Source organism: Hibiscus syriacus, unplaced genomic scaffold (genome assembly GCF_006381635.1).
Source record: "Hibiscus syriacus cultivar Baekdansim isolate YM2019G1 unplaced genomic scaffold, ASM638163v2 tig00111215_pilon, whole genome shotgun sequence".
NCBI classification, from domain to species: Eukaryota; Viridiplantae; Streptophyta; class Magnoliopsida; order Malvales; family Malvaceae; genus Hibiscus; species Hibiscus syriacus.
Window position 1 is genome coordinate 229,058 of NW_024063023.1, and position 18,349 is coordinate 247,406.

Genomic DNA, 18,349 nt, shown 5'->3' on the forward strand with positions numbered 1-18,349 from the left:
AAAACGCTCACGTCGCCAACCACCGACGAAGAATGATATCCCGATATATTGAAGAATGATATAGCGAAGAAAGGAAAAAAAGCAACAGAATCAAGAGCAACAAGATATGCAGCATAAGCAACAGAATCAAAAGCAACAAGATATGCAACACAAAGAGATACATTTTCAAGTTCATTGAAGACATAAACAAACCAAGAAACAAAGGAGAAAGACCCGATCGGAGGAGAGACAAAATGAAGAAGCATAACAATTCAACCACAGAAGACCGTTAGACGATTCGACTCCCAAAGAGTCCAGCAAACCGAAGAAGGCATGGAACTCGCAGTCCGAATACTATACCCTAAACTCAGCTCCAATCCCTTCTCTAAAAACCCATCATGGACCCAAATTCTAAAAACCTGACCCTATAGGGACCGGTCATAACCCATCAGCTTTGGTGTTTTTGCTCATCCATAGTCAAAAGTAACAAACAAGGGTTTAAACACTATTCCAACTCATTGATAAATATATCACCTGAACAAACTTTGCCTATACTTATTCTCCACTCAAAGCAAAAATCTTTGAGCCATAGATTTAAAACAGTCTGCATATTGTCATTTTAGTTCAAATAATAAACTGCAAAAAAAAAGCTCCTTTTTCTTCTTAAACTACCATTAACAATCTCTAAACCCTTCATGCTTCAACAAATTTCTTGAGATTCTTCAACCAGTTGGCATACTCTCTGTTATCCTTGTTCATCATGTACCCATGCAAGAAATTTGTGGTGCTTGGCTTGATTCCTCTAATTTCCAAGTATTTGTGAAAACTATTTTGCATATTCTCATCCAAATCACTGCAATTCCGAAAGAAAACCAATCAAAATCCAAACTTTCCCATGAAATATGATGATTTTCCTCAAACTACAAGAGAAAATTAAACTTACTGGAAATCAGGGCCTTCATAGGCAAGTTCATCCTCGGGGGTAGGACCTCGAAAACTCAAACTATCGATCGCAACCTGATCAGGTGAAGCAGTGCAGCTGAACTCCAAGCCCCCGGGTATCCTCGATTTCAAAGGGGAACCCGCTTGGGGTTCCTTCAACCTGTGATGAAACAACTTGGTGTATGAGATCATTTTCATTTCAAAGAATCAAAACCCAAAACAATGGAACATACACAAACTTTTCCACTATGATATCAGTTGGAAATGAAATCATAATTCTATATTAGTATGTTCAGCTGATGAATGTTGAACAAAGCTGCAATTTTTTCATTTTTTTATGAAAATTAATTAAAACCAAAAGGAAACAGAGAATTAAAATTAAAAACCCACAACTTCATGTCTTTACACCAAATTTAGTTTAAAAAATGAGACTAAAATTACAACAACAACAAAAAAACGAAACGTTTAAGGCAAAATAGTGAATCACCTGACCAGCGGCGTCCTCTTCCTCAGCGCACTGAATCTCAGACTCGAGAACTCGGATGAGAGACTCATCGGAAGAGGGTTTCCTGGAAACAGCGGCGGAGGAGAACCGGAAGGCATTCGGGAAAAACGGTTAACGGCCGGTTGCTGGGAACGTAAGCCTTGGTTCAAAGCCGTGAAGATGCAGGAGTGGTAGTTTCTTTGCACTCGGGCGAGTCGAAGCGCGAGTGGAGCCAACGAGTTGGCTGATTTGCGGAGAATCGAAGCGAAAGCCATGGAAACTGAGCTGAGAAACCAGAGGGGTTGCTAGGGTTTAAGGGAAAAGCTTGGGTCTTTGTCTCGAGGGTTTTATGGTTTTAAAGGCAAGGGTTTATGCTATTTTTATGGCATGAATTGGGCCCAGCCTTGGCCCAACATTGCTGACCCAAAATTTAAGATATTTCTTTTTTATTAGAAAAGAGTTGCATCTGATGTCCTCAAATTATTACTTGACTAACGACTTTATTAATAAATGGTACGATTAGTATATATGTATATAGTTTGAGATGAAATTAAATTATTTAAAAAATTTAAGGATTAATTTAAAATGAAAGTTATAATTAAGGGATGAAATTGAAATAATCAAAAAGTTGAATTCAACCTTATCGATCGACGAGAAGTATAGGTATAAATTTGATCAATTTAGAATAGAGGACTAAATCCGTAGCACATGGATAATGGATTCATCACAGAATTACAAAAATAAGTGTCTGATAATATTTAAAATTGATTTTTGGTGCCCAATGATTCTTTTGTTAAAAATAGATGCCTAATATTTTATTCATTACGTTTTTAGGTACCTACCGTCAAAGAAATACGTTAAGTGACACGTGTCACGTTTATATTTTTTTTATTTTTTTAAATAAAATATTTAAAAATACATTTTTTTTAAAACCTGAACGTAGTATGTGTCACTTAATGATTTTTTTAATGGTATGTACCTAAAAGTATAACGGAGAAAACATTATATACCTATTTTCAATAAAAAAAATTAGACACCAAAAAGTTAATTTTAAGTATAGATTAGGCACTTATTTTTAGGGTAAATTACGTGTTTCGTATCTAAACTATTAGTTTTGATCCGTTTTACTACCTAAGTTTCAAAAACATACTTAAAGTTTAGATTTTGTTTCATTTTAGTATCTCATCGATGAAAACTTTAGTTTTGTTTCATTTTAGTACCCTCGTTCAAAATTTAATGTTAATTTTAAAAAAACTGAAAGTTTAGGTATTAAAATAGACCAAAATTAATAGTTTAAATACTTAACACGTTCAGTTTTTAACGGTGGATACTAAAATAAAACAAAAACTAAATCTTAAGTATCATTTTAAAAAACTTAAAAATTTAAATACTAAAATATATAAAAACTAATAATTTAAGTACTAAATGCAAAATTTATCTTTTTAGTAAGCCATACAAAGCCTTTGTTTCATGGAAAAGGAAGAAGACAAATGAAGTGATGATATCACTGCTTACCAAATTATTCTCTTTCAGTGATACTTTCACATCTCACAGCCTCTGCTTACACGAACATTCCACAATTATTCAACCGTTTTTTTGTTCAATTTATCTTAATATCACATCATCGCTAAAAATATTTTAAAAATATCATATCAGTAATTCTATTAATTTTATAACGATAAATGACCAAAAAAAAAAAAAAACATAATCTTAATTACGATTTTAACAAAAAAATAAAAATTAAATAAAATTGATAGTTGAGATACTAAACCAATAGTTTAACTTATTCCATCTTCATCCATCTCATTTTCATGGCTTAAGTCAGCATTATCGGATTCCAAACGGCTATTTGACATAACTGACATCAATTTTCTCTAATATCCCCTTTCTGACACCGTTTGACCAATATTTCTCGAAGTGGCACCCTTTCGGCTGAGTTAGCGAAAGACGCGTCCCCGGGAACGCGCTTTACCCGTGTTTTCGCTGAGTTGGATGCCACGTATGGAAGGCGCATCCCCGGGGACGCGCCTTCACTGACTCGACTGCCACGTGTGGAAAGCGCATCCCCGGGGACGCGCCTTCCATTAAATGCCATAAATGCCCCCATCCGTTTTCCCTAACTACCCCCCTCCTCCCCTATATAATCCCCCTCAACACTCCCTCATTCTTCATACCAAAATCATACTCTCATCTCTTATATAACTCAAATTCTCCAACTATTTGAGTTTTAAATTTGTTATTAGTGGTAAGAAATTTATTTTTATGTTAGTATTTTTTAAATATTTATTATATTTTATATTAAAATATTTATGTAAATATTATTATTTTTATTAAAATAATATTTATATAATTATTATTTATTTAGAATTATTAATTTTTTTTAGTAATTATATTGTTTTGTCTACAGTTATAATGGAAAACGAAATGTTGTTGCGATTGGATATTGATCATATCTCCAGACATTTTAGCGATATGGTAATATTTTTTATAATTAATGTTAATATTTAAATTTATTTTTATTTTAAAGTTATTATGAATTTATATTAATTTTTATTTTTTATAATGTATATTATTTAGGATACTGATCGTATTTTATAGACTTTTATTAAAAATCCATGTATACCGACGCCGGAACGTATTTTGCCATATTTGGCTTCTGCCGGGTTCGGGTATATTGCAATAATTATAGGCGGTTGCAAACTCGAACCTGTCCTAATTTCTGCACTGATTGAGAAGTTGAGGGCCGAGACACACACTTTTCACCTTCCATGTGGAGAGGCCACAATTACATTGGAGGATGTCTCTATGCATCTGGGGCTTCCCGTCGACGGAAATATGATGTGTGGTATGGCGGATGGTGATTGGCAATCAATGTGCATTGATTATCTTGGAGCTGCTCTGCCAGAGTTTAATGGAGGTAGAATAGCTTCATCTTGGTTGAAAGCTAATTTTGAGGTTTTAAATGAAAATGCTTCAGAGGATCAAGAAAAGGCATGTGCTCGGGCACATATTCTACGAATAATTAGAGGAATATTGATGCCCGACAAATCTCGCAACCAGGTGCATTGTATGTGGTTGCGGCATCTGATCGATTTTGATGAAGCTGGAAGATATAGTTGGGGCGCTGCAGTTTTGGCATTTCTCTTTAGAGAAATGTGTCGGGCGACGAATTATAAGAAAACTGTTATCGGTGGATGTCTTCTGCTTCTACAATCATGGGCGTGGTTCCGCATGCTTTTCTTATGCCCGATCGTGAATGAACCATACGTATTCCCCTTATTGTTGAGGTAATTTTCGAACTAAATTTTGATTTAAATATTTTTAATTAAATAGGGTTATATTTAGTTTATATTATAATTCATAGGTGGTCGATGAAAAGAAAGGACCATAAAAGTATACCTACTGGGTTAGAGGAAATTCGTTTACTTATTGATACGAAAGCTGGGTCTGAGGTATGTTTTTAAATTAGTTTAATTATTAATATTTTAATTTAAAATGCTAGATATAATTAGAATATTTTATTTATTTGAATTGTATATTTATATTTCAGTTTCAGTGGATACCTTATGAGCGATGAAGTGAAAGCTTACATCCCACCCCACCTTAGTGGGTCATTAGAGGTATGGATATCGGTTATACCTCTTATATGTTATGCTATTATTGAGTGGCATCCAGTTGATCGCGTGCTCCGTCAGTATGGTTGTTGAAACATTTTAATATTTCGATATAACAAATTAAGTTAAATGGATTTTAAGATTTTCCAAATGATTTTCTAAGTATATTCGATATAACTATTCGAATATCAAAACATTACTCCAAATATTTCAAAAATCATTTTTGATCCTTACTTAAGTGTAAAATTAAGTTTTAATCATAAAACAATTTCAAAATATTTTACAAAGTATTTCGAACCAATTCAAAGCCAAAAATTCCAGAATACTCAGAGGGAACCGATTCCCCCCCATAGGAGGAACCGATTCCCCCCTGAATGGTTTGGCTCCGAGATTTCCAGAATGCTCGGAGGGAACCGATTCCCCCCAAGGGGGTACCGATTCCCCCTTGTTCAACGGTCGAAATATTTGAATTTTACACTTAGGGAACCGATTCCCTATGAGAGGGAACCGATTCCCCCCACTGTCCAAGCTGTTTTATTAAATGTTTTCACACTAAAACGGCTATAATATCTTCTCTAATTATCCCCAACGTTCAGAAGTGATCCAAGGTGTATTTAAGCAAGCTTAGAAGCCATTGATCAAGAACAAGAACATCAAGCAACTAGAATCAAGAGAGAATCAAAGAGAAAGCATCAAACCTAGAATCAAGAGGAATCAAAGAGAAAGCATCAAACCTCAAGTTTGAGCATTTCAAGCCCATTTTCATTCAATATTCATTTTGCTTTCAAGAACACTTTTTGTGCTCATTGTATTCATCTTTGAGTGTTCTTTTCTTTGTTCTAGAATTGTGCAAACATCTTACCTTGTGAGGTTTTCTTGTAAGTTTGCAAATTTGTAATCTTCTCTTTGAGAAAAGAGTGTTCTCAAGAGTTGGGGTATACTCTTGAGGGAATTGTAAGGTTATCTCTTGGCCTCAAAAGAAAGAACAAATTATGAATTTGTTGGAAAATCCTTAGTGTGGATAGCTAAGGTAGTGGACGTAGACTTTGTTTGAGAAAGTCGAACCACTGTAAATCGCTGTGCAATTACTTTCAATTTCTGCAAAAGCTTCCACAAAATTTTTATTGCCAATTCACCCCCCTCTTGGCCAATTTCGTCATTCGATTAACTCAACAATTGGCATCAGGCCTAACTCATTTGAAGGTTTAATCGCCTCTTGAGTCGATCCGGGAAGAGTTACATCGATTACAAAGTCATCAATGGCCTCCACTTCAAACTTCGACTCCGGTCTTGATTCGATGCCCGTCAACAAGCCTCCTTTCTTCAATGGAGCTAACTATGCCTATTGGAAGAATAGAATGATGTACTTCATTCAAGCAAGTGACATGGGAGCATGGAATGCTGTAGAAGAAGGATACATCAACCTCTCACTCATCCAAGGTTGTGGAGTGAAGGAGAGACAAGAATGTTCCAGCTCAACTCCAAAGCCATCCTATTATTTTTTGTGCTCTTGGACCAGATGAATACGGAAGAGTTTCATCGTGTACAACCGCCAAGAAATATGGGACAAACTTCAAGTCACACATGAAGGTACAGATGAGGTAAAGAAATCAAATTAGTATTCTAACGCATAGCTATGAAAATTTCAGGATGAAACCAAATGAAAGACATCAAAGCTATGACGGATAGATTTCAACGATTGTCAATGGTCTCAAATCATATGGAGAGATCATCTCAAATGAAAAGCTTGTGAGAAGTTAGTCTACTCCCTCCCAAAATCATGGCAATCAAAGAAGACGGCAATCATCGAGTCTAGGACCTATCGTCCTTAACTCTTGAAGAACTTATCGGTTCATCCTCACTCATGAGATGATGCTTGAAGATGAGGTGGACCTTGATAAAGTTGAAGAGACACCAAAGGAGAAGGAGAAGAAGAAAAACATTGGAGTTGCTCTCAATCCACAAAAGATGAGAGTGATTCTAATGATGATGATGACGAGGAAATGGCATTGTTTGCCAAACGGTTCAGAAAAATGATGAGACCTTACCAAGGAAGAAAATTCAAACGAAACGAAGGCCTCAAAAAATGAACCAAAAGAGAAGGACCCAATCATTTGCTATGAATGCAAAAAGCCGGGGCATGTCAATATGATTGCCCACAATTGAGAAAAGGTCAATCAAAGAATAAGCACAAGGCTCATGTGGCTACATGGAGCGATGAAGAAGGTTCCGATGAAGAGGAACAAGAAGTAGCAAACTTGTGCTTGATGGCATTCGGGAAGATTCTAAGGTAACCTCTAACTCATCTGATTTTGATGATTTATCTTATGATGAGCTATTAGAGGAATATAATGGTTGGCTTCGGATTATGAAATTATTTTTAAATATAAAAATGATGTTCAAAATTGAAAATGAAAATAACTCATATCCAAAACCAACAATGATCTTGAAAGTAAAATTAAAGATTTGCAAATCAAACTAGAAGAGTTTGAAAAGAAAAATTTAGATTTGCAAAATTTACTTTCAAAGGTCAATGATTATCATCAAAAGAAAATTGATGATCTTAAAATCTCTTTTGAAAAAGTTGGAACAAAACGTTCTGAAAAGGAGAAAATTCAAAATCCAACTTTGTTAGAAAAAGATTTTAGAAACTACAATCATAGAAATCCTCAACGAACCTTAAAATGGTAAAATATTTAGAAGTATATGGGTTCCTAAAGGACTCATTACTACTAAAAAAGATGTCCTACAAAATGGATACCTAAGGGAACTAGGATTTGGAAACTAATGAATATGGACCCAAAAGAATTTGGGTACCAAAAATCAAAAATTAATCTATGTTTGTAGGGAAGGAGCATTGCTACAAGGCACGGGAAACAAATTCAAACTCATGGTACCTTGATAGTGGATGCTCAAGACATATGACCGGAGACAAAAGCCGGTTCATTGAGCTTAACGCCAAAAATGGAGGAGAAGTGACTTTGGAGACAATTCAAAAGGTCACATTGAAGGTATTGGTACAGGTAATACCTCTTCCATACAAATTAAAATGTTTTATATGTGAATGGATTAAAGCATAATCTATTGAGTATTAGTCAATTATGCGATAAAGGATTCAATGTCTTATTTGAAATTAATGGTTGTAAAGTCATTGACATTGCATCTAATCGGATTATGCTTATTGGTCTAGAAGAGGAAACATTTACATGGTGCATTTAGATTCTATTGATATGACTAATTTAGCCTAGTTGCTAAGGATGAGCATGATAGTTGGTTATGGCATAGGAGACTAGGTCATGTAGTATGAGTGTTCTGCAACGGCTAATTCAGGTGATTTAGTTCGAGGGTTGCCTAAGCTTAAATTTGATAATGATAAAATCTGTGATGCTTGTGCTAAAGGAAAACAAAAACGAGTTTCTTTTAAATCTATTAATGATGTATCAACTAGTAGAGTATTACAATTGATCCATTTAGATCTTTTTGGGCCAACTAGAACTACTAGCTTGGGAGGAAAACAATATGCATTTGTCTTGGTAGATGACTATTCTAGATACACTTGGGTTCTATTCTTAAGTACTAAAGATGAAGCATTAGAAATTTCATCACATTTTCAAAAATAATCCAAAATGAAAAAGGATACTCTATCACTAGTGTTAGAAGTGATCATGGAACTGAATTTGAAAATCTTGGATTTATTGAGTTTTGTAATTCTAATGGTATTAGCCACAATTTTTCAGCACCTCGAACCCCTCAACAAATGGAGTTGTTGAGAGGAAAATCGAACTTTAGAAGAAATGGCTAGAACCATGCTTTGTGAAAATAATTTGCCAAAATATTTTGGGCGGAAGCCACAAATACCGCTTGTTATGTTATAAATCGAGTAATGATTAGGCCAATTTTAAAGAAAACTCCATATGAATTCTCAAAATAAAAAGCCTAACATTAGCTATTTTCATCCTTTTGGATGTAAATGTTTTGTTTTAAACAACGGTAAAGAAAATCTTGGTAAATTTGATGCTAAAAGTGATGAAGGAATTTTTCTGGGTTATTCCTTAAACTCTAAAGCTTATCGTGTATTTAATAAAAGACTTTAGTTGTAGAAGAGTCTATACATGTTGTTTTCGATGATAATCCCTTTCCGAGGAAGGATTCTTCTGTAATGATGATGTAGGTATTGTACAAGCAAATGACGTTAGATATGACGTTGAGAATCATCATCAAAGGAAGAAACAAAAGATGAGGAAACTCATGATCCCCTCGAGAATCCAACCATTGAAGAAAGGGAAGTATCTTTTCCAAGAATACAACTATGTCAAAGATGGTGAAATTATAGGTGATCCATCAAAAGGGGTAACTACTCGATCTTCTCTTAGAAATATCTGTAATTATGTTGCATTTATTTCATGCATAGAGCCTAAGAACATCAAAGAAGCATTAAAAGATGAACATTGGATTATGGCATGCAAGAAGAATTAAATCAATTTGAGAGAAGTAAAGTATGGACATTAGTTGAAAGGCCTAGTGAAATCTACTGTAGGTACTAGATGGTTTTTAGAAATAAACTTGATGAAAGTGGTAATATAGTGAGGAACAAGGCTAGACTTGTTGCTCAAGGCTATACTCAAGAGAAGGCATAGACTATGATGAAACATACGCTCCCGTAGCTAGGATGGAAGCAATTAGAATGTTATTAGCATTTGCATGTTCAATGAATTTAAATTATATCAAATGGATGTTAAAGTGCATTTTTAAATGGTTTTATAAAAGAAGAAGTGTACGTGGAACAACCTCCAGGTTTTGAAGATTCAAATTTTCCAGATCATGTTTTAAAATTGACAAAAGCTCTTTATGGTTTAAAACAAGCTCCTAGAGCTTGGTATGAAAGATTGTCAAATTTTTTAATTGAAAAAGGTTTTTTAAAAGGAAAGGTTGACACTACATTGTTTTTAAAGAGAAAAGGTAAAGATTTATTAGTAGTTCAAATTTATGTTGATGATATATATTTGGTTCTACTAATGATGTTCTTTGTCAAGAATTTTCTAAGCTAATGCAAAGTGAGTTTGAGATGAGCATGATGGGGGAGCTCTCATTTTTCTTGGGACTCCAAATCAAGCAAAGAAAAGATGGCATCTTCATTAATCAGCTAAGTACGTCAAAGATATGCTCAAGAAGTTTGGACTGGAAAATGGGAAACCTCATAACACTCCAATGAGCTCTTCAACAAAGCTTGACTTGGATGAAGGAGGTAAATGTGTAGATGTTAAATTATATAGGTCAATGATTGGCTCTTTGCTTATCTAACTGCAAGTAGACCGGACATTATGTTAGTGTTTGCTTATGTGCTAGATTTCAATCATGTCCTAAGGAATCACATTACTAGCTGTTAAGAGAATCTTTAGATACCTTAAGGACACTCCTAGTTTAGGACTTTGGTATCCTAGAGACTCTAGCTTTAGCTTGCATGCTTTTTCTGATGCGGATTATGGAGGATGCAAATTAGATAGGAAAGCACCTCCGGTACTTGTCAATTCCTTGGAAATATGTTGATTTCTTGGTTTTCAAAGAAACAAAATTGTGTTGCATTATCTACCACTGAAGCAGAATACATTTCAGCCGGTAGTTGCTGTGCACAAGTTTTATGGATGAAACAACAACTTTTTGATTATGGAATTGAAGTAGGTACCATTCCTATCAAGTGTGACAATACTAGTGCTATTTGTCTCACTAAAAATCCCATCCAACACTCTAGAACTAAGCACATTGAAATAAGACATCACTTCATTAGAGACCATGTCACTAAGGAAGATGTAGTTCTAGAATTTGTTGATACTTTGCACCAATTAGCGGATATCTTTACAAAACCCTTAGACAAGGAAAGATTTTGGACACTTAGGAGAGAATTAGGTTTGACCAACCTATCTTCACTTAGTGTTTAAAATAATTGTAGCACTTTTAATAATCTTGAAAAATGCTTATAATAATAATTTTTGATTGCATTCTTGCTATTAGTTAGGGGGAGTTTGTGATTCTTAATGAAAATTAATTTTATGTTCAAAAACAATTAAAGACTAATTTAATTATTTGAACATAATTAATGTTTGATATGAGTTGCCAATACCACTAGAAAGATTAATTTAGCATTTTGTGCTTAAAAAATCGGATTTTAGCATTTTGGTGCAGAGGAATCGATCCCCCCATGAGGGAACCGATTCCCCCTTTGAAGGGGAACCGATTCCCCCCACAGGGGAATCGATACCCCCCTGGGGTTCTGTTAAAATCGAACAGAACACCCCAAAATCCCAAACCCTCATTTTATTATATCTTCCGCCGTTCTCACCCTCTAAACCCCTCAAATCTCCATTTTTGCCTCAAATCAACGATATTAATCGGAATTTGCTTCATAAATCATCTTCCAAACCTGTTGGAATCATTAAAATCGTGCAAACAACATCTAAATCCCCTCAATCTTCATATTTCAAGGTAAATTTTTCTAAACTCTTTATTTCATTATTTTGAACATAGGATTAGTTTCAATTAGTTCTAGGTTGAAATAGTGATCGGGCATTGATTATTTAGTGATTAGAAACTAGATGTTACAACTAATTTCATCAAAAACACCAGAATTTTTCAAATTTTTTAAAATTTTCGAAATAATAAAAAAAAATGTTATTTTCAATTATTGTGTTTTGATCAAATTATATTGTTGTTATGAAAAACTATACTATATTGTTTCTCAAAACCATATTTTTCAAAAGTTTTTCAAAAACTATGCCCATTAGGATTGATTTAGAGAATCTTGAAATATTGAGGACTCATTTGAGTTTTGGGATTATTGAATTGCATACACTTGTTTTAAAATTGCAGGTTATTATATCTATTCCGATTTCCTTCACCATGTCAAATCCTAAACGTCCTAGGTCTTCATCTAGTCGTTCTAGTCGTCAACCAAATCCACCTCCAAATCCTCCTTCTATTCCAATTTCTAATCCCAATCCCACTGATCCTAACTTGACTATCCAAAATTCGTGTTTCAATCATCCTGGGTCTAGAAATCACCGATATTGGTATTATCAGTATTCGATTCTTACAAATCCGGGAAGAACGTATTCCTTCTCGTCAAGCTATGTTAGCTATCAATTTTAAATATCTTCCCATTTTACAAGAATGGAAATTTGATAAACTATTTGATCTTGAACCCATCGTTTACCATCAACTTGTTCGTATATTCTACTCTAATGCCGTATGTGTTAAAAACCAAGCTGAAACCGAAACCATAGGAATTCGTTCCTACCTCCTAGGACAATTCTTATATATTGACCCGGCATATATAGCCAATACATTTGGATTAGATAATGATGGTATCTCGAATGAAAAACAAATTTTAGGTTCTCGTTACAAAAGAAGAGATAGTGCGAGTGTCTTAGACCTACATGAGCGTTTTCTTCATCTAATGATTTCTTGGTGGTTTCGACCATCCGGAGGTCGTATTCTACTCTTAGAGCTTTGGATCTTTGGTGGTTACATTGTTTCGAAAACCGTATTAAATTAACCTACCTCAGATTATTTTTGCTGAAATTGTTGAAACCGTAAATCTTGTTCCTAACAAGAAACACTGTTCATCTCTAGTTTACGGTTGCTTTTTGAGTAATCTGTTTTCCAAAGCTGGGCTTAGAGTCGGTCTAGATGCCGTTTTTCCTCTTAAGAAACAAATAAATCTTCTTTCCTTAACGAGAGCGGATGGGTAAAGGACAAAGAAACCGGTGAATGGGTTCGTTCTTCTACTCCGGGAGCTAGTTCTTCACAAGCTCCACCCGAAGCTGACGAAGATCCCGAGTTTGAACAATTAATGAGGGATATTGATGAAGCTGAAGAAGAACCTGATCAGCCCGAAGAGCAGCCCGAGGAGCAAGCACAACAAACGCATCAAATGCCTCAATATTTTCAATCCTTTATGGAGACATTCGATTTCCGATACGCTACCATGGACTCGCGCTTTTCCTCTATAGAGTCCCATTTATCCACAATGGGAGCTCAACAATTAGAGATTATTCGGGAGATGCGTGCAAACAATGAATCAACCAACGCTCGTATCAATGAACTCACACACGAGATGGCCGCTATGCGAGCCCGTTTCCTCCTACCGATCCGGATGCTTGATTTTATGTTTAGCGTTAAGACTTTGAACAAAATGAATATTGCTTCAACATTTTTGATTTGTTTGATTTTGTGGATTGTTGGATTTTGGACATATGAATGGTGTGAACTTATATGTTTGGTGTTTTATTCATTTTTGCATCATTTACATTATCATTAGCAATATGACCAATTTTGCCATATCACATTATTTATGAATATTGATTTATGAAACTAATGGCTAACCTCTCTTTTGATTGTGATCTTAGCAGCTTAAGCTTATATTAATAAATCAATTGGCTAAATGATTTTCAAAACCTTGTTTTACAATGTCTTTTTGATTTAACAAAAAGGGGGAGAAGAATAAGTGTTAAATGTTTTATATGATAAATTGAAGAAGTGTTAAAGTAAGGGGGTAATTTCAAAACTTGATTTCAAAAATCTTAAAATTACTAAAATGTTTTGTTATATCAAAAAGGGGAGATTGTTGAAACATTTTAATATTTCGATATAACAATTAAGTTAAATGGATTTTAAGATTTTCCAAATGATTTTCTAAGTATATTCGATATAACTATTCGAATATCAAAACATTACTCCAAATATTTCAAAAATCATTTTTGATCCTTACTTAAGTGTAAAATTAAGTTTTAATCATAAAACAATTTCAAAATATTTTACAAAGTATTTCGAACCAATTCAAAGCCAAAATTCCAGAATATCAGAGGGAACCGATTCCCCCCCATAGGAGGAACCGATTCCCCCCTGAATGGTTTGGCTCCGAGATTTCCAGAATGCTCGGAGGGAACCGATTCCCCCCAAGGGGGTACCGATTCCCCCTTGTTCAACGGTCGAAATATTTGAATTTTACACTTAGGGAACCGATTCCCTATGAGAGGGAACCGATTCCCCCCACTGTCCAAGCTGTTTTATTAAATGTTTTCACACTAAAACGGCTATAATATCTTCTCTAATTATCCCCAACGTTCAGAAGTGATCCAAGGTGTATTTAAGCAAGCTTAGAAGCCATTGATCAAGAACAAGAAACATCAAGCAACTAGAATCAAGAGAGAATCAAAGAGAAAGCATCAAACCTCAAGTTTGAGCATTTCAAGCCCATTTTCATTCAATATTCATTTTGCTTTCAAGAACACTTTTTGTGCTCAGTTGTATTCATCTTTGAGTGTTCTTTTCTTTGTTCTAGAATTGTGCAAACATCTTACCTTGTGAGGTTTTCTTGTAAGTTTGCAAATTTTGTAATCTTCTCTTTGAGAAAAGAGTGTTCTCAAGAGTTGGGGTATACTCTTGAGGGAATTGTAAGGTTATCTCTTTGGCCTCAAAAGAAAGAACAAATTAGTGAATTTGTTGGAAAATCCTTAGTGTGGATAGCTAAGGTAGTGGACGTAGACTTTGTTTGAGAAAGTCGAACCACTGTAAATTGCTGTGCAATTACTTTCAATTTTCTGCAAAAGCTTCCACAAAATTTTTATTGCCAATTCACCCCCCTCTTGGCCAATTTCGTCATTCGATTAACTCAACAATGGTTGTACGCAATATATTTCCTGGAGCACCTAGGAATTTAGACGACGTGCATAACATAGATAGATGAGAAAAGAAAGATGTTAACTGGGTGGTGAGACACAGAGATTGGATTGCGCTTTGGGAGAACCGATATACACTGTTGGCCCCTCGACAATATTATGCTGAAACTGGTCATATAGTTACGGATAACTATATGGACTGGTTTAATGAAAATGAGAAGCCGTTTCTACTTTCGGCGGAAGCACGAGGGGTTAACATTCCTAGGCGCCAAGAAAGACGTCAACCGTCTCAATATCATCGTCCCCCGACGCGTGGACGGAGAGAAGGCGCTATCGGTTCTGCATCAGTCCCACCACAACATCCTTATCCGTCGATGCCGCAGGAGTACATGCCCAGCCCTCCACTTCATATGCCAAGCCCACCAGTTTATATGCCATCTCCGCAGGGTTACATTCCGAGCCCGCAGGGTTACATTCCGAGCCCGCAGGGTTACATTCCTAGCCCGCCAGGTTACATGCCTAGCCCGCAGGGTTTTATACCATATGGAGGTGCATATACGACTATGTTTAATGATTCAGCATATGGTTCATTTGCATCTTATTTGGTTGGTGGTGCTTCTCCGCAAACACCTCAATCTCCATCTGGATCACAGACATCGATGCCAATATTTCCACAGTTTTGACAGTTCCCGGGGAGCGGTGGGATTGTTACTAGCACTCCTCCAGGGTCGTTATTTTATACAGACCCTTCAGCCCCTTCAGCGTCATCTACACCAAATGAAGAAAATACTACAGATGATGATAGTGAAGATGAGGAGACTGAAGAACAAGTTCCACGAAGAAATCCTCCACGAAATAGACAACCACCGCCATGTGGAACTCATTCGAGAAGATGACATCGGTGATCCAATTGTATTTAATGTTATTTAAATAATTATATTTCAGAATTTTATGTAATTTGGTTATGTTATTTAAATGTTTCATGGTTGTTACATACATATTTTTAATGTTATTTTTTATTCACATTTAACATTAAATGTTTGATAAATATTTTTAAAATACAAATTATATTATTCAAAATTTAAAATAAAAATAAAAATAAATATTATTCGAAATTTAAATTTAAAATATAAATTATAGTATTCGAAATTTAACATTAAATTTCAACTTAATATTCCAATTGTATTCGAAATTAAAAGTTATATTCCAATTATAGTTCACAATACTTAAATTGAAATTAAATTTGTCCATACATATGATTTTATCATTAACATATATATTAAAACGTATACATTAAAATCAACTTATGTTGAGTTAATCGATTGACGGAATCGGCCAAGAGGGGGTGAATTGGCAATTAAAATTTCGGTGGAAGCTTTTGCAGAAAATTGAAAAGATTTGCACAGCGATTTAGAGTGGTTCGACTTTCTCAATCAAAGTCTACGTCCACTACCTTAGCTATCCACACTAATGATTTTCCATAAATTCACTAATTTGTCTTTCTTTTGAGGACAAAGAGTAACCTTACAAACCCTCAAGAATTATACCCCAAATTCAGGGGGGGAATCGGTACCCCCTTGGGGGGAATCGGTTCCCTCTGAGCAATCTGGAATTTTTGGCTTTGAAATGGTTCGAAATACTTTGAAAGATTATTTTGAAATTGTTTTAAGATTAATACTTAATTTTACACTTAAGTAAGGATTAAAAATGATTTTTTGAAATATTTAGAGTAATGTTTTGATATTCGAATAATTATATCCAATATACTTAGAAAATCATTTGGAAAATCTTAAAATTCATTTAACTTAATTTGTTATATCGAAATATCAAAATGTTTTCAACAACTTATGACTTCACATTTATTCGTAAAAATATCTCGATGCTCATTCCATACAATTTCAATGTCACAATCAACTTATCACTTCACATTTATTCAATTTATCCATAACATTTTATCTAATTTATTCAAACTTCACATAACGTTTTAATTTAAGTTATTCTTAACTTGCTGAACTTTCAAAAGAAGTTAAATTTTGGTTATAATTTACCTGATTTACTGATATATCTAGTGTCCCCGAGGGACATGAGTGACATAATAGGGCAATGATAACATATTCTTGACAAAATAATGGAAGGCGCGCCCCCGGGAACGCGCCTTCATGTGAATAGTACTCCGATTATAGACACTATTATATGCAACATATTATAAACTTTCAAAACAAACTTCAGTTCACAAGCTTTCAAATTCTCAAATTCCCAAACTCTAAATTCTTAAATTCTCTGAAAATGAGTCGTCTTTCTGTTGTTCTTTTGTATGATGGAGAAATTAAGGAAGCTGAAGAGGGGGTTGTTTTTGAGTCAGATCATTATATCCCCTTAACCTTGAAGAGAAACATCACAATTGAGGAGTTAATCACAAAAATTTTGTTAAAGATTCGTGTAGCAGGCCAGAGAAGACTATCTTCACTTCAGTACAGTTTTCCTACTGAACTTTTTCCGCTCACGTATACATCATTTCAGCTTTCAAACGATGATGATGTTTCTATGATGGTTGATGCTCATATGGGGAGTTCACAATCTCTTATTGAAATGTATGCCACTTTTATTGAGGTTCGTGCAACTCGTAGTCTCTCATATTCCTCTCACTTTGGCATTGCATATCAAACTGATCAAGTTGATAGCCCGACACAACTGATCTGTAATGATTTCACATCATTAATGGCAGATCCAACAAAGATACCATGCCATCAAGTTCAATAGGAAGGCATTCATCTGCAACTGCTTATGATCTCAACCCACGTGGCTTCACCAATAATCCATATGGCAACATCTCTTCTACTTCAAGGGGCAGGCATTCATCTGTCAATGTTTTCGACTTACATATGGAAATGCCAACGAGACGACAGTCTATTCACATCCCACATGATACAATGTCCTCAAGTTCAAGGGGAGGACACGCAAGCGGGAACTTATTTGACCTCAACATTGGATTATCAGAGGAACCCTCATCTCCACCAGAAGAACCTCTTCGGGAGCCAGGTGCAGATGGTGCTAAAACGGGATTATTCGTTGAACCTGACTCACCACAATTTAACGTACATTCTGATGATGACGAGGATGACGTTCCGATAAATACAACACCAGCCGAACTTCCTGCACATATGTATGAGGCTGATTATGATGCAATGTATGAGCCTGAATTTCCAGATCTTTCTGATGTTGGCAACTATGGACTTCAATCATTAGTCAATGACGGTAATTTACATATTGGAATGGAGTTCGCATCGAAGGAGGAAGCAATGATGGCAATAAAGAGTTACAATATTCGTAACTCAGTTAAGTCCCGAGTTGATCGATCTAACACGGAGAAATATGTCTGCTACTGCGTCCAACGTGACAACGGATGTCAATGGATGGTCCGTGTATCAAAGAGGAAGAGGAAGAACAACTTATGGGAACTAACCAGATACAACGATCCTCATACATGTTGTGCAACATGTATAAACCAGGATCATCCCAACTTGGGCTCCAACATTATTTGTCAAGCAATCATGCCCATTGTGAAGCAAAGCTCTCATATAGATGTTGCAGTGTTGATTTCTGCTATACAATCACAATATGGGTACACTGTCTCATATAAAAAAGCGTGGTTGGCA

General features: G+C 35.2%; 1 pseudogene; it reads right to left on the reverse strand.

The window, feature by feature from the left end:
• Nucleotides 1-143: 143 nt before the first annotated feature.
• Nucleotides 144-1,759, reverse strand: LOC120156347 (annotated as a pseudogene).
• Between the last annotated feature and the right edge of the window lie 16,590 nt (nt 1,760-18,349).